This window comes from Scatophagus argus, chromosome 3 (genome assembly GCF_020382885.2).
Source record: "Scatophagus argus isolate fScaArg1 chromosome 3, fScaArg1.pri, whole genome shotgun sequence".
NCBI lineage: Eukaryota > Metazoa > Chordata > Actinopteri > Scatophagidae > Scatophagus > Scatophagus argus.
This window is the reverse complement of record NC_058495.1, coordinates 160259-172776: the sequence shown is the minus strand read 5'-3', so window position 1 is coordinate 172776 and position 12518 is coordinate 160259. Positions and strand designations below refer to the sequence as shown.

At 41.6% G+C, this 12518-nt stretch overlaps 1 protein-coding gene across 1 annotated transcript in view; it reads left to right on the top strand.

Annotated features, from left to right (window-relative positions):
* Positions 1-243: 243 nt before the first annotated feature.
* plekha6 (pleckstrin homology domain containing, family A member 6) overlaps positions 244-12518 on the top strand; it is a 134214-nt gene continuing 121939 nt past the window's right edge. Inside the window, exon 1 of the mRNA XM_046379865.1 lies at positions 244-571. The gene's annotated coding sequence lies outside the window, so the exon portion shown is untranslated. The remainder of the gene's footprint in view (positions 572-12518) is intronic.

Here is a 12518-nt window from a genome sequence, read left to right as displayed (position 1 = left end):
TTCTGTCTGTAGGTGGGATATCTTTGTTTTCTTTCTTTTGTCTCTCCCTCTCCATGTCTGTGTTGTGTTAGAATTTCTGCTCAGGGAGGGGTTTAAACCAGCAGAGAGTCTTATTGGCAGTGGCTCTGTCACTGTGTTGCAAAGGAGAAACCGAGCAGCACTGTGACGTCACTTCCCTCTACCCATTTACTCGTCTTTTCACCGCCTCTTTCTCTCCTTGCTTTCATCTTGTCAGCTCGCTCTTTAAGTGACTGTGGATGGATGGTCATGTGATGGTCTAATCCCCAGGGATTTTCTGCCAGGAATTCACTGTAGGCTCCCTTCCTCCTTCCATCCTTTCTTATTTGAGTAGAAATGATCTAATATTTTCCTGCATCCAGCTGCCTGCTCGGCTCTTCTTTCAGACGGATCTGTTGTTGGCTGATAGTAACATCTTTGACTGTGACTGAGGATTGGATTATGTGTTAGAACACTGTCCTTTTACACAATTCATCAATATGCACACAGTGGAATACATGCGCAGTGGTAAGGGACGGAAGCCGGGACATGCCAGCATTTTTACATGTAGCTGGTAAGTGATGTGCTTGGTGTTTGAGTGTCTGTGGCATTTATGTAACTTACCAGGGTTCCAATCTGTATTTAATAAAAGTACTTACTGTATTGTGTTTGTGATAAAACATTTCCACTGTTAACTAGTACTCCAATGTAATTCTACCTGAACAGATCTAGTTTCAGTGTGTTGCATATTCTTCTTCTTCTTATTATTATTAATATTATTAATTATTATTACTGATATTATTGATGTAATGATTATTAATTTGTATCTAGCGCATCTGGGTTATTTCAGGGCTCTAGGTATGCCTTGTGAAAGCTTCCTGTCTGTATTTAGTTTGTATATTTGCTACAGTTATTTTGTGCAATTCTGCTTCATTAGGCAGACTATTATGATAAGCTTTGAGCTGCACCTCTGCTGTTTACAACACAAACAGCAGCAAAAACAGTGTACAGAGTGTACAGCAGTCAGTTAGTGTGACAGTGAACAACAACAGTATAAAACAATTTTATGGACTAACTGACCAATATTGCCATCAAAACAAACATGTCCCTTGTTTGACTAAACTATAAACCTGGACAGCTTGTGCTTCAGAGTTGGATTATCCAATATGGGGACAAGCAGTAAAGTTAAAATGTTTTGCTGTAAAGCGTTATCAACACTAAGCCTTATGGCTGTGCCAGCAGCTAACAGGTCACAACATAATGAATGCCTTTAGTTGCTAAGAACTAAAGCTTAGCTTTATGAGTCACTCAATTGTATGCTGGCAACACTGGGTGTATGGTTGGGCTGACCTGGTGTGTTGCAAGTCATGCACTGAACTCAATGTTGTCTGCATTTGACTGATGTTAACAAAAAGATGCACATGGTAAATAAATTCTAAAACTGGTGTTCTTATCAGTACTCCTTATCAGCTGGGTAGTTTATCAATACATGTATATAAAATAAATAAATTTAAAACAGAATTAAATTGAAAATGTACTCTACTCTGAGCCAGCATCCGGCATACATACATGCACAAGCGGCAGAAGATACCATGCATGATGCCACCTGCTCATCAAGATCAATAAACATTCACACAAGCACAATATTGTTTTCAAAGGAACAACAACAGTGAATACAATAGCAAAGGCACAATATACTCACAGCAAAACACTGACAGAATTTTAAAAGGAATGGAGCACATATAAATGTTTTTCACTGTCATATTCCTTCTTACTGCTTCTGTGATTTCATGGATATATATATATATATATATCTATGCACTGATACTGATACTGGGATTCACAGCCAGCTAAACTCTTCAAACAGTTTTCATTCCAACATGAAAAATAATTGTTCACCACTCACTCATATTGCCACTACAAGGGCTGCAAACAAACACCTGAAGGAAGGATTAGCATCCTAATGCTAAAAGCATTCCTGTCGATGCTGAACAGAAGAAGAACTTCCTGCTACATCACTTCTTGTAACTGAGTATTGGCCAATACAAACAACACATAACTAAACGAACTATGACCCCTACGGGCCTAAAAATGCTACTGCATATAAACAGTTATATACATGCACGCACATGTTGAACAGGTGGTGTACTGGACAGGCTGTCACTTGCGTCACTGTCAGAAGGAATATGCATTTGTAGTACTTTATAGGGCTGCTCAATTATGGCAAAAATCATCCTGATTATTTTGGTAAATATTACAATCATGATTATTTAACACGATTACTCATTGAACATCATGTATTTAAGTAATTTAAAAAGACTTTTATTTACTTTTTTACTTCTTTTAAAGGTGGATTTCCTTGGACTTCAAATGTAATTTACAAAAGAAAAAAGAAAACAACAGCAACAACAATAACAATAACAGGAAATGATTGCTGAAAGTTTTTGAACTTTAGAAGGTCACTGGACCTTTGTGCAAAGTTTGGTTTATTTTTATTCATCTGAAGGTAGATTTCATGGTTGTAATAATAATAAAAATAATAATGATAATAATAATAAGGATCAATAGTGGTAATAGTAGTGGTAAATTTTTTTAAAGGCATAATCAAAGCCTGGGTGCCCCTGAGGGAGATCGAGACAGAGAGAGAAAGATAATGAGCTTAGTAATCATAGATGTTTTGATTCTACTGTGTGGGAGGTACTGTATGATCCTCATGGGGAGGACATCGACAGCCTCACACAATGGGTAATGGACAACATAAGTTTCTGTGTACCTACCAGGTCTGTGCTGTTTCTCCAACAATAAACCGTGGATAACGCCTGACAAGAAGAACCTACTTAAACAGAATAAGAGGGTCTTTAAGTTAGGAAAAAGGGAACTGAAGGCTCTTCAGGGGGAGTTGAGGAGGAAGATCTGAGGCCATCTGAGCCATCTGAGGCAGCAAGGAAACCGACTTTCAGTCTGCTAGGGACCTGAACTGAATGAATGATCTGAACCTATATTTTAAAAGGTTTGATCAGTCACCTCCCCCTCCCCCACCCAGACAGCTCTGCTACAATCCCAGTGCACTATCCCACCCACACCTCCTGCCCTGCTTTCAGAACCCTAGGGCTCACACCATCTGGGCCTGGAGCTTTGCCTGCATGGAGTCTCTGCAGCTGTCTTCTCACCTGCTCAGCCGTGAAGGTCATTGCTGAGGCGACAGCTGGGGGAAGGTTGCGGGTGATTCCCAGGAGAGAGTGGTCTGCCGGGGTGTCTGAGAACGAGGCCATCTGAGTAAGAAGTGGGGGAGAGGGAGAGAGTGGAATGGCCAGTCACTGCCATAATGCTGTGGAGTCACTTGAAGTATGAGCTGGGGTCACTGTGTTCAATCTGTTAAAAAAATTGATTCAGCTCATTCACCCGTTCGACACTGCCATCAACTCCTGTCCTGTCCGTGGGGTTTACAGAGTGCCTGTCAGTCTGTTACCTCAAAGCAGCACTTAAGTGTCTCATTGGCCTTGTCTGTCCACCTCCTCCTCCTGCTTTACTAGAAGCACATAGCAGGGGGAGAGGTGGATCAGGCTATGATCTGACCTGCCCAGTGGGGGGAAGGGGGAGGAGCTGTAAAAATCCCTACATTAGCATACAGCAGGTCTTCCCTCTCTGGTGGGACAGTTTACAAACTGAGTGAAAGTGTTTTGTCCAGGTTAATATGGTTGAAGTCGGGCAGCCGTGGCCTAGAGGTTGGAGAAGTGGCTTGTGAACAGAGGGTCACCAGTTTGATTCCCCCAGGACTGGCAGGACAAATTTGGGTGTAGAGGAGTGAATAACCCCCCCCAATTAGCTGGCTGATGTGCCCTTGAGCAAGACACTTAACCCCCAAAACCCCCTGACAATGGAAGCCCTGTGCTCCTGTGTGCATGTTGAATGTGTGTGTGTGTGTTGCAATCAATGATTGGTTAAATGCAGAGAAGTAATATCCCAGCTTGGGATTAATAAAGGAAAAAATAAAATAATAATAATAAAAACCAGAAAATTTCACAAGAAATTTTGAGTGGGCCAGTGTTGCTCACCGGATTCTATTGCCGGGACCCTGCCTGCGCACGTCTTTCGATACACATGTGTGTTTGATGTGCATCTTGTAAAGCAAAAACTGAAATAAGATAAGAGATAAAATGAAAATACTGAAACTGAAATAAGAGACTTATTGAACACACTTCTCCTCATCATGCCAGTCAATTTGATATAAAATTTGTATGGGTTGCCAGCGCTAGTTAGCTCTGTAATGATTTTGAGGCGGGAGGAGGGAGGCGCGCTTCCTGCGCTTGATGAGCTCCTGACTGGTGCGGCAACAACAACCTGGAGCTGAACACCCAGAAGACAGTGGAGATGATCATTGACTTTCGGAAAGTGCCAACTCCATTGCTCCCCCTCACCCTGACAGACACCCCCATCTCCATGGTGGACTCCTTCCGCTTCCTGGGTACCACCATCACCCAGGACCTCAAGGACTCATCAAAAGGGCCCAGCAGAGGATATTCTTCCTGTGGCAGCTGAGGAAACTCAAGGTGCCAGTCAAGATGATGGTTCAGTTCTACACGGCCATCATTGAGTCCATCCTCACCTCCTACATCACCGTGTGGTACGCTGGAGCCACTGCCAGGGACAAGCACAGACTGCAGCGTGCTGTGCGCTCTGCTGAGAAGGTGATCGGCTGCAGCCTTCCATCTCTCCGAGGACTGTACATCTCCAGGACTCTGAGGCGTGCAGGTCGTATCACAGTTGACCCTTCTCACCCTGGACATGGACTCTTTGAGGATCTCCCTTCAGGCAGGAGGTTACGGTCCATTCGGACCAAAACCTCACGCCACAAGAACAGCTTCTTCCCCTCTGCTGTTGGACTATTGAACACCAACTGACTAACATGCTGCCCTGCACTTTAGTTACTTCAGTACAGGAACTGATTTCTGCTCATGTCATTATCCACCTGCTGTTCATTTGCACTGTTTACCTCACCCACTTGCACTATACTCCACCCTGCACTACCTCACTTTTGGACTACCTCCAGAAACATATTTATTTTACTTATCTTATTTTATTTTATTTTACCTTATTCTGTTTTATTTTATTTTATTCTACTATTATATGTTACGTTCTATGTATGCACCAATCACCAAGACAAATTCCTAGTAATGTGAAACCTCTTCACTTACAATGGCAATAAAGACATTTCTGATTCTGATTCTGACCAAATACCGTTACTGACATGGCAACAAGTGGCACGCCATCTTACCCGGGTCAAAAATCCCTACGTTTGGATGTATAATTTTGTATGTGCGAGACACACTGCGGCTACAGACAAAAGTTGTTCAGATTTATTTCACAAGAAAAAGCCTTAGAGTGTGTGACATCATCACGGCTTGGCGGGAAAGTTTTTTCTTTGCTCCAAAATTTTCATAAAACGTAAACTGCTCCAGCTCATAAACAAAAAAATAATTGAAACACATGTATTACATAAAAATTAGCCCCATGCCTCCTTACCCGTTTAAACTTCGAATCGTGTCTCTAGGTGAAACTATCACAGAGCTAGAGGGCAACAAAGAGACCAATGTTGTGCAATTTTGACGTTTTTTTTTTCTCTCTTTTTCATTCATCGTCTATGTCATTGCCCATCGTTTTTTTGCAATTTTCTCGAGAACCGTTTGTCAGATTGGAACCAAAAGAGATAGCACACTATTCCCGATATGGCTGCACGGCTGGTAAAAGTTTCAGGATGCTCACGTAAAAGATGCAGGACTAGTTATGCGGCAAAATTTTGTCTGGAGGAAGAAGAAGTATGAGGAATAGTAATAGCGGCATTATGCACTAGAATGGGGCTGCTTTGCATTAAGTCCCATTCTAGTGCATTGGCCCACTAATAAGAAGAAGAAGTATGAACAATAGTAAAAGTAAAAGTAATAGTAAGTGGCATGTGGCATTAAGCCCCATTCTTGTGCACTGGCCCACAAATAATAAGGCACCCGAGATAACAATGAATGCACTCAGGTGCTAAGTCTGATAAGATAAGATAAGACAACAAAACCTTTATTTGTCCCACAGAGGGGAAATTGCAGTGTTGCAACAGCAGGGTAAGACCAGCACTGGAATAACAGTTACAAGGATCAGAAATATTTAAGATAATAAGAATAAAAAATAAAAAAATAAATAAACATAAACATAAAATAGCATCTGTCTATCTAAAGCTCTGCATAAATAATAATTTGGTATGTACAGTGAGTGACTAACAGTAAGTGACTAAAAATATTGCACATGGTGACTGCAGATGGGTGACAAGCTAACAATGTTTGTTGTAGAGCCTGACAGCAGCAGGAAGAAAAGACCTGTGGAATGTCTCCTTCACACAGCGACGGTGAATCAGTCTGTCATTGAAACTGCTCTTCAGGGCAGACCGGGTGTCCTGTAGGAGGTGAGATTCATGGTCTAGCATAGATGTTAGTTTAGCCAGGACCCTTTTGTCCCCCACCTCCTGCACTGAATCCAGAGGACAGCCCAGGACCAAGCTGGACTTCTTGATGATATTGTCCAGCATCTTCCTCTCCCTCTCTGTGATGCAGCTGCTCCAGCAGACCACACCATACATGATGGTGGATGCCACCACAGAGCTATAGAAGGTCTTCAGGAGTGGTCCCCCCCACTCCAAAAAACAGCAGTCTCCTCAGGAGGTAGAGCCTGCTTTGGCTCTTCCTGCACAGTGCATCCTTGTTGTGAGTCCAGTCCAGTTTGTGATTTAGGTGAACACCCAGGTACTCGCTCAATGTCTGTTCCCTGAATGTTCACCGGGGCAGGGGCAGTAGGCTGGCATCTGCAGAGGTCCACCACCATCTCCTTTGTCTTCCCCATGTGGATGAGGAGGTGGTTCTGCTGACACCAGTCCACAAAGTCTTGCATCAGTCCCCTGTACTCTGTGTCGTCATCATTGGTTATGAGGCCGACAAGCGCAGGGTCATCCAAGAACTTCTGCAGGGCACAACCGTTTAGAGTGTAGAGGGTAAAGAAGAATGGGGCCAGGACTGTGCCCTGGGGAGCCCCCACACTGCATGTATGGAGGTCAGACACATAGTCCCGGGCTCTCACAAACTGGTGCTGATTTGTGAGGTAGTCCAAGATCAACTTCGCCAGGTCAGAGTCCACCCCTGCCATCTCCAGCTTCCCATCAGGAGCACCGGCTGTATGGTGTTGAATGCACTGGAGAAGTCAAAGAATAAGATTCTTGCAGAGCGTCCCGGTTTTTCCAGGTGAGAAAGAGTGTGGTGAAGCAGGTAGGTGACCGTGTCCTCCACTCCAATGCCAGTGCGTCTTCCAGAGCTGTGGTACCACCCTCAGCTTAAGGTTCAGGTTGAAGACATGCTCCATTACTCCACACAGTTCATCTGTGCAGGACTTAAGGAGCCTGGACCTGATGCCGTCTGGTCCATCTGGGCTGATGTGAAGGACAGGGATGGAGAGGGGGTCTGTGGGCTGGGGGAGTGGATGGGTGTTTGAAGCTGTGAAGTGTTGTGGAGTCTCTCTTCTTCTCCTTCAGGAGAGCTTTGACATCAGGGGTAACCCATGGTTTGTTGTTTGGAAAATACCGTGACATACAGGAGGGTACAGTGTTTTCAAAGCAGAAGTTAATATAGTAGTAGTAGTAGTAGTCACATGCCATTTGAGAGAGGAACATAAACAGTCACCATGACAGCATGTGAAAACTCCCTGGGCAAGTAAGTTGTAGTCCAACGGCACACAGTTCCACATCCGGGCTGCAGATGCACTCCTTCCCTGTAATGTGAGCTGGATCATACCACTGGTTGATAACAAGCACGGCAACCTCCTCCTCCGTAGTTTTTTTCCTCTGTGTCTTGCTTCAGCAGGGATTACTCTCAGTGTTTTCTCTGGAGCGGTGGCGGACTTCAGGTCCATCAGCTGATCCCTAGTGTCAACAATGTGGGCAGCAAGGAGTTGCATCGCCGCACCGAAAGGAGTAATTCAGCAATGAACGAAAACAACTTTCCCCGGCGTGTGGTAGGAAGGACAAAAGTGTTGTCCAAAAGTAATAGACAGGCCAGTGACACTGGCATATCACCTGTGGAGAGGCTGGTACTCGCACACCTTCACCATTTAGTGAGCCCATCGAAGGACCCACTCCAGTTCATTAACCAGTTTGACTTCCTCCTGCACAGAGCCCTCTCTCATCTGGACAAGCCTGGGAGCACTGTGAGAATGTTTTTTGATTTCTCCAGCACTTTCAACACCATACAGCCTGCACTGCTGAGGGACAAGTTGGAGCTTCCAATACAGCTACTGGACTATCTCACCAACCGCCCACAGTACATGAGGGCACGAAACTGTGTGTCTAACATGGTGGTCTGGGGCCATGCAGGGAAAGATCCTGGTTCTGTTTCTTTTCACCCTCTACACTGTGGACTTCAGACAGAACTCAATCAACGGTCACTTGCAGAAGTCTTCCATACATGCCACAGAGTTCCGCAAGGATCAATACTGTTCACCTATTATATGCTTCCTGCAGATAATGTTATTAGAAAATGCAAACATATTTTAATACAGTTGACACACAATAACCACTGAAATCAATCAGTCATTGAAAGCAAAATCAATCAGTTAACTAATCTTCAAGCATGTCTGAAAGACATACAACCTTGGGTGACCAATTTTCTGCCATTAAACTCAGACAAACATGTTTCAGTCATAAATTTGGAGAATGAAGCAGTTTATCAGAAACACCCTGCTGAACATTGATTTTGGTGTAAAAAATTAAAATTCTGTGCTCAAAAATACACGTAATAGATACTAAGGTAGTCTGTACTTAGTTCTTCATTTGCTAATGACTGCCATGTGGTAAGGATTAAAAGGTTAAGGCAGCACACACACTCACATAGGATTTGCAACCAAGGCAACAGCCACAATAATGGGGTAGCCCCTTTGTAGAACAGAAGGAGAAGTAGGGACAAAAGATGCCATCTGGAGGAGGGGTTGGAAGAAGAGCAATTAAGGAGACATTTTAATAAGGTGACTGGAGAGGAGATAGACTTGACAAACGTAACGGAGGACCTGACCAGCACACCAGCAGGGGCTTTAAGGATATTGCATTGTAAACATAAACAACTTTACAGCAGCCATAACAGCTTCCACTCTTCAGGAAAGGCTTTCCACAAGATTTTGGCATGTTTTTGGGGCACTTTTTGGCCATTCAGGCAAAAGTGTGGTCAGGCAATGATGTTGGACAAAAAGGCCTGGCTTGCAGTTTCCGTTCCAGCTCATCCCAAAGGCGCTCAGTGGGGTTGAGTCCATGGCTCTGTGCAGGCCAGTCAAGTTCTTCCACACCAAACTCATCCAACCATATCTTTATGAACATTGCTTTGTGTACTGGGTCATGTCTGTATGTAAATGCATAGGCACAGATAGAACTACCTAAAATGGCCAATTCTTCTGTAACTAATGAACTGACATACTGATGTGTAGCAGATCCCCATTAAATCCTTAGCTGTATTGAGAATGAAAACTTTGTGAAAGACTGATATGGATATTTATTTTAAAAACATAAAACAAAGATTGTTTTTCAAGGGGGCAAGAAGACTGAGAGACATTCTTCTCCTGTAATTACTAATTAAATGTCTGTACTCTGCCATGAAAAAGAAAAAAGATGTTATTCAACAGAATCAAATAAAAAAATAAAGAAAGAAATTCCTGAAGAAAATGCGAGTGTGAATGCTGCCTTGGAGTAGCTGATGCTAAACTGCAGTGCTGTTGAATAATACCAGTAATTGCTGGCTGCATTTGGAGAGACAATCTATTGGGTACTTCTGGGTCAGAGAGATAATAAATCAAACAGACAAGTAAAGACAAAAAGTTAAGGTAAAAAAAAAGTTGTTTTAAGAAACACCTTACCCTTAGTTTAGAATTGAGACACAGCTCAGAGGACGAGTGGTGGTGCACCTATCTTTGTGGCCACAGGCTGATTGAATTGTGAATTAAAGCCAACAAAGCTAAATATTTCAACCTAATCGTATTTATAAAGTAAAGGTTTCAATTACCCTAATCCATTGAGGCAGACAAAGAAATAAAGCACTTCTTTTAAAAGACAACTTCATAAAAAAAAGTCTAGCGTTGCCATGGTTATTGATATTTGCATAAGTGGGCAAGAGTCTATTGGGTATGAATGGGGCAGTAGGTTTTGAATGAAGGAATGAAGTATCCAGTAAGTGTTTATCTTTATTTGTCACTTCAATTTGTATTGAGAATTTTTCCTTTATACAGATGTCAAACCTAAAGTAAATACACAAACAAATATGGGAGCTACTGTCTTAGCAATCTGTCCATATTCCATTTTCTTTTACTCTATTAAGTTATGTGTTTTGCCACTGTTCAGTCATAAATATTGTCCATCTCGTCCAATGCTCTTTGAGCTGAGCTTCCTGTCTGTCATTTTTTCCATTGTGTAGATTTCCTCTACAACGTGTGTCCATTGATCCAGTATAGCGATGCCTTCCCCATTTCCTCGTAATAGCTTTTTTAGCCACTGTTAGTAATACTTTTACCAAGTATTCTTTTGTATATTTTCTTCACATAGGTTACAACAGGTACGGTTAATACACATACTGTACAAGACTGAATCTAATATCCAAGTATTTCCTAAAAATTTTCAACAATGCATCCTTTAATATTTTCTTATCTTATCACACATTTCCAAAAAAATATGTGAGTGATCCACATTCATTACTCCCTCCAGATCCGTGAACTAGTGGAGGTGTTATGTATTTTCCACATTTAGCCACTCTTTATCAGTGATTTTTATCTCAAATTTTGATTCCCATTTTTCTTTTATGCATTTAGTTGAGTGTATATTTAATATCAATTTTTTATATAACCTGGATATAATTCTAACTTTGGTTTCTTTGTATTGTTGGGATCTCTAGCCATGTGCTCACACCATTCACTTCTTTGGAGGGGTCCATCCTGATCTCTTTCATAAAGTAATCATAAGTTGCAAGTACCTATAGAATTCATGTTTATCAAAATCATACTTTTATATTTTAGAAACTCTCCAGCTGTCCATCCTTCACTAGCACACACCATGCTGTAATTCCCTTGGTTGACCACTGTTTAAATCCTTTGTCGTATCTAGCTGGTTTGAAATTGCTATCATATGCTACCTACTTGAAAGTATGCTTTCAAAATTGGAAGTTTCTTCTTTTGGCAGCTGGAGAGACTCCAGTCTTATTCTAGGCTTTTTTCCACCCCCAAAAACCTTGATATTATTCTAGTCCAGCTCATAAATTGAGACTGTGGGAGCTCTGCTGGTACGGACTGAAACAGGCACAAAAGCCTTGGTAAAACACTCATCCTGATTATTTGAATTCATGAGCTGAGTTCTAGTGTTAATATGGACCATCTTTCAGTACCTTTTTGTATGTTATCTTGTTTAGTTGGCTTTATATAGTTTTAGATATAATTTAGTCCTTTTGTGATTGTGACCCCCAATTCTCTTAAGTTTCCAATTAAAATTAATACTTGGATCTCTTTTGGTGGACTATAGTTAAACACTTACATCTATGTCTTTGTGATATTTATTTTATATCCTGTTCGGTATCCAAATGTTTCCAAAAGTTTCGTCAATGTAGGTAATGATTTATTTGAGCGTTCGAGCATTCATTACCATTCTTTTGACCTCTTGGTCCTGTCTAATAGCCTGCGCAAGTGGCTCTATATAAAGAGCAAACAGAGTGGCAGACAGACAGCATACTTGCCTTGTTGATGTCTGTAATCTGATTTTCTGTCTTTCAAGCTTCCATCAATTTTAATTCTTGCAGCTGGTTGGTGATAGCGTATCTTATGCACCGTATTGATGCATTATTTAGTTAATTATAATTATTTGATTTATTACTAAATCCAAATTGCTCCAATGCTTTATATAGAAATTTCCAGGTGACACAATTGAAAGCTTTTTCTGCCTCAATACTTACTAATACAGTGCTTTTTTGTCTTTTTTTGCTGCCTCCACTACATGTAGTGTTTTTCTAATGTTATAACATGCGTCTGACATCCTCTTATAAATCCTGTTTGATCTTCCTCTATTATTTCTGATGTAAAGGAGTTAGGTCTTTTAGAGATTATTGTTGTATATATTTTATAGTCAGCATATAGAGATTGGTCTATAGCTAGCACAATGTTTTTTGTTCTTTCCTTGTTTAAGAATCCCTGTAATTGGCCCATGATTGGGGTATTTTATTGTGTTGGAGAATCCAATTGACAAGGTGGCAAGGAGGAGGCAAGCAGTGGTGTCAGCTCCTCTCCAAACATCCTATACCACTCTGCTGGATAACCATAGCTCCCAGGTGATTTATTGTTTTTCAATGTATTTATTGCATCTGTCACCTCCTCCACTGTAATCTCAGCAGTTAGTTTATCATTTTGTGTACATCCAATTGAGGGTAGGTCTAACAACTCTAGAAATGCAATCATTTCATTTTCTTCTGCTGATG